General features: G+C 35.6%; 1 long non-coding RNA gene across 1 annotated transcript in view; it reads right to left on the reverse strand.

Annotated features, from left to right (window-relative positions):
- Window positions 1-2,672: 2,672 nt before the first annotated feature.
- Window positions 2,673-5,000, reverse strand: part of LOC307147694 — a 40,055-nt gene continuing 37,727 nt past the window's right edge. Inside the window, exon 3 of the long non-coding RNA XR_013819353.1 lies at window positions 2,673-2,682. This is a non-coding gene — a long non-coding RNA (uncharacterized lncRNA). The remainder of the gene's footprint in view (window positions 2,683-5,000) is intronic.

Genomic DNA, 5,000 nt, shown 5'->3' on the forward strand with positions numbered 1-5,000 from the left:
GTTTGTCCCTAATGCTGAATATCACGCTGACAAACCACAGTCATTTACATGCAATCATGTAGATGCAGAAGTGCAATTAGAGTCGAAACCTGCTCCAAAAGCGGCCCCGTTTCATTCTACGCCACTCCACTGTCTTCTCAAGGGATCATGGGAAGAGGTCTGGGATACGAGTGTGTGGTGAGGGTGGATTGCAAGCAGTGAGTTTCTCCTGCTTACAATCTTGTTTACAGGCTATAAATCTGCTGCTTATGTGTGACACGATGTGGCGGGACAGTGACAACTCATAAGGATGCTCGTTATCAATCACACATTTCCTCATTCCAGACGCCCTGAAGCCAAAATCACAGAGGAAAACTGAATCTCTCGGCGCTCTGTAGGAGCAGACCTGCGGAAGCTCACTTCAGCCACGCGAGGAACAATCATGCTTTGATATCATAATTATACTAAGTCTTATTTATGAGATAAAAAGTTGAAAATATGACATACTGAGTCGCAAATTATGACAATAAAAGTTGAAATTCTCAAAGTTACTATAGATTATATACTCATAATTTAGACTTTTTAATTTCTTAATTATGACTAAATTATGTCAAAAGTATTCCCCTTTATATCATAAATCCAACTTTTTGACACAATTGACAAAAAGTCCTAATGTTTAGTTTGTCCTAATTTTGACTTTTTGTGTCACAGTTATGACTTATATAATAATTTAGACTTCTCATTTCACAAATGACTTAGTTTGTCATAATTTCAACTTTTTATCTCATAAATATCTTAGTATGGCATAATTTCGACTTTTTATCTCATAAATGTTTTAGTTTGTCATAATTTCAACTTTTTATCTCATAAAAATCTTAGTTTGTCATAATTTCAACTTTTTATCTCATAAAAATCTTAGTTTGTCATAATGTCGACTTTTTATCTAATGTCTTAGTTTGTCATAATTTTAACTTTTTATCTCATAAATATCTTAGTATGGTATAATTTCGACTTTTCATCTCATAAATATCTTAGTTTCTCATAATTTCAACTTTTTATCTCATAAATATCTTAGTTTGTCATTTCTACTTTTTATCTCATAAATATCTTAGTTTCTCATAATTTCAACTTTTTATCTCATAAATATCTTAGTTTGTCATTTCTACTTTTTATCTCATAAATATCTTAGTTTGTCATAATGTTGACTTTTTAATCTAATGTCTTAGTTTGTCATAATGTTGACTTTTCATCTCATAAATATGACTTAAAGTCATGATTTAGACATATCGACTAGTGTCTTGCCTTAAAATCAGTGGTAATAAATTAAAGAGACGAAATTTTGATTTCTAAAACTAGAATGATTGTTTAACAAAGGAGTTCTTTAAAATCATCCTAGAAGAAGAAAGAGAGTTCCCTCAGTTAAAGGATGATGCATGCAGATTAAAGTGGCTCTCGGTCTGAACTCGGTCCCGTCAGAATCAACTCCTCGATCACTTTCCCCACACGCGTCTCCGGCTCCAGCTCTGATTTCCCCAAACGCTGTGTTGGTTTTGATCCCTGTCTCGTTAGTGGTGTTCCCTTCCTTTGTCTCGTCCTTTTTCCTGAGCGAGCGATTGATTCTACCGTTATTACGCTGCAATTAAATGCCTCTCTGGGACACTTCACATAATGAACCATATCCTCGGGATGAAATGATTCTCCAGCGTTGCCCAACATGTGGTTAAGACGGCAAGCTCACTGGAGTCATTTCAGATTCAATTTACAATCGCTTTCAGATGTCATTCAGTATTTGCTGAATCTACTGTTTCGTCTAGCAGTTCTGGAGATCTAAAAGAATATGGAAATATTTTGGTCTGGTGAAGAGATTCAGTTCTGTTCAAAAGAAGATGAACAGCAGCACTCGATTCACTCATTTTCTGTCCAAGAATGTCTGTTTTCTTTGTAAATAAATTCAATGGCCATTATTTTGGGGGGGAACGTTGTGATGTTCCTCGTTTGTGAGTCGCTTTTGAGAAAAGCGTCTGTAAATATAAATGTAAATATCTATAACGGATCATTGTGTTCTAGACACCTGGCTGGTTTGAAGAGCAAACCAAAATGATTGCTTCTTGGACTCACTAGATATGTTTCCATTCGCCTATATGTGCATTTTGGGATATTGCATTAAAAACGCTGTTGGGAAACGTCAAGATGCACATAAAAACCATAACCAAAAACGTGCATAAACTACGATGGAAACACTTTTACTCAATAAATCCCTCAAACCTCATGTGACTTTGCCTCAGCGTCAGCTGTGATTGGTTAACTGGAGTAACCAGTGGACCAATAGCATTGCAGCATCTCTAATGTTGGTTTGTTGTTTCTGAAAGTCAAAGTGTGTGATCAGAATGATTTGGTGTAATTGCCTCCAGAAGCGTCTCACACACACGAGTGTGTTCCCGAACGCCAGCATCCGAACACTAGAGAACATGACAGCGTTTCATGACTGTTTCGTCTGACGCTCGAGACACACTCGTTTATGATGGAGGGAAAAACAGCCACATTGCAGAAACTTACACTTTTATACTCATATTTTGCCCAATTTCTCGTAAAGTGAAATAACAGAGATTTGCAAGACCGTTGTGTTGTGCAAGTGTCGCTCTTCAGCAGGTTTGAAATTAACGCCCGCCAAATGCGAGTAAAAATCAACTGTGGCGGGAAACGCTGTCAAATCACGAGCCATTTTGGCGTTACTTATTATATTTACTCACTTTGCTGGGGAAGTTCGTGTAAGACAAATCTGCACAGATTTAGTGCAAACACTCGTGAGTCATCATGATATATTAAATACAGCGTATTACGCAGAATCTGCTCATATCTGGCTTACTTGAACACACACGTGACGTCACTACACAACACATAACGGCGCTTGTTCATTTGCATTGAAGCAAAAGCAAAGATTAAAAAGCATTTGATGAACAGAAAATACATTGTTATTTTCCAACATCCTAAATGTTCTTTGTACAGTATTGATCTGTCCATCTAAAATATTCAAATCCTGCACTTAAACGGCGTGTTGAAAACAGAGCTGTTTTTGACCAGGTAAAATTAGTGTTTTCTTACAATACTAATTTTATACTTTAATTAAAAATTATCTTTATAAAGATAATTTTTAATTAAAGTATATTACAAACTTTTAATTTAGACCCTAAAGAATCATATTAGCTTGTACAAAAATGGCATTATATGACCCCTTTAAAGTTGATTTAGTGATGTTAAATTATATTTTATTTAAATAAATAAATATTTTTAAATATAATTTTAATTAATTATAGATGTTAGGCTAATTAATATAAAACTAGTCAATTTAGCTCTTGGAACAGATACTTTCTGCCCAGATAATCACACTGGGCTGTTATTATTGGACGGGCTCCGGATTGTCCCGTGCGTCTCTCCGTCTCTCCGTCTGCGTGACAAGAGTTTTCTCGTGTTCTCAGAGCGTGACCCTCTGCGGTTCCCGTCGGTCAGCTCCCGGTTCTCCACCGAACCCCCCCGGGAGTGCTCACACCCTCGTTAGCGGCACACTGCTTGTTTTGGCGCGACGCCCATGTGAATGTCACACTGAGCGCGGAGGGTGGGAGCGTTGCTGCGTGCTCGCGCGCGTCTGACCTCGCGGTGCCCGGTCACGGGGAAACGCACAGGACGGGGGTCACGCAGAGTTCATCAGAGATGAGGATGATAGATTCGCTCTTTCCCATGCATGCGGACCGGTCCGGGGCTAGTTGTCACACTTGGATTTTTTATATTTCCAGGAAAAGTTTGTTTAATAAATTAATACTTTATTTTTAGATCTTTATTTTTAGATTTATTTTTAGAACTTTGTAAATCAAATAGGTCTTTCCCATGCAGGTTGTAGAGGAGACTGGGGCAAGTTGTCACCATTTTTTGTCTATAATTTCAGGATACGTTTATTTATTTGGTTATTTATTTATTCAGAACCTTAAAAAAAAAAAAAAAAGTTCCTATGCATGTTATAGAGGAGACCGGGACTACTTGTCATGCTTGTTTTTGTTTTAAATTTTCAGGAAAAGCTTGTTTGTTTAATTAATTAATTAATACTTTTATTTATTTTAGGACTTTGTAAATTAAGTATCCCATGCATGTTGAAGAGTAGACCGGGGCAAGTTGTCACACTTATTTACTCTGGTTTATATTTTTTAGGATAAGTTTGTTTATTTATTTGTTGGTTTATTGGCTGTTTATTTGTTTGTCTAATAAATTAATTATTTATTTATATTAGAACTTTGCAAAAAAAAAAAAAAAAAAAAAAAAAAAAAAAAACCTTTCTGATGAAAACTAGACCGGGGCTAGTTGTCACAGCTTTTATTCTGCTTTATATTTTCATTGACAGCGATTTAAGAAGATTATCTTATGACATTTTAAATCAAGAAATAAGAAATAGAGGCTATTTAATTGGCAAAAAAGAAAATGTTTTAATAAATAATTGTATAAAATTCAACATATAAAACATCTGAAAACTTGCCTTTTAATTTTTTTGTTTTGTTTTTTACAGTTTCCATGTGTAATTTGAACTAGCTGTATGAGACCAACATTTAAAGCATGTTAGAGTTCATGACTAAAACCTCAAAGTCACTCGAAGAAAGAGAAACTTGACTGTAAATAATACAATGGTATCATCAGCATAGTATAATTCACTACAATAAAGCAATAAACAATCATCCTTCAGAAGAAATGAACAGTTGCATGTATGTCTGAGGTGGTTTGCTGTGTTCAAATGGCGAGTCATTCAAGAATTCAGAGTGTTTTTACGACCCAAACTGATTGTTCAGGTCGTTTGCCAAACTCTGAAAGAGATGATTTTTTGCTTGTAAAGCGTAATATCAAGAATCAAGAAAATAACAGAGTCGATTGTTCTGAATTGCTCTGTGATTGTCTAAAAGCCTCATTATCAGCAGGAAGATGAAGCTTAATTTCAGTTTTCCGACTTTATTTGGACCGGGTTTTCAGCCTTTTTCCATGTT

The sequence above is a fragment of the Squalius cephalus genome (genome assembly GCF_949319135.1).
Source record: "Squalius cephalus genome assembly, chromosome: 20".
Classification (NCBI taxonomy): Eukaryota; Metazoa; Chordata; class Actinopteri; order Cypriniformes; family Leuciscidae; genus Squalius; species Squalius cephalus.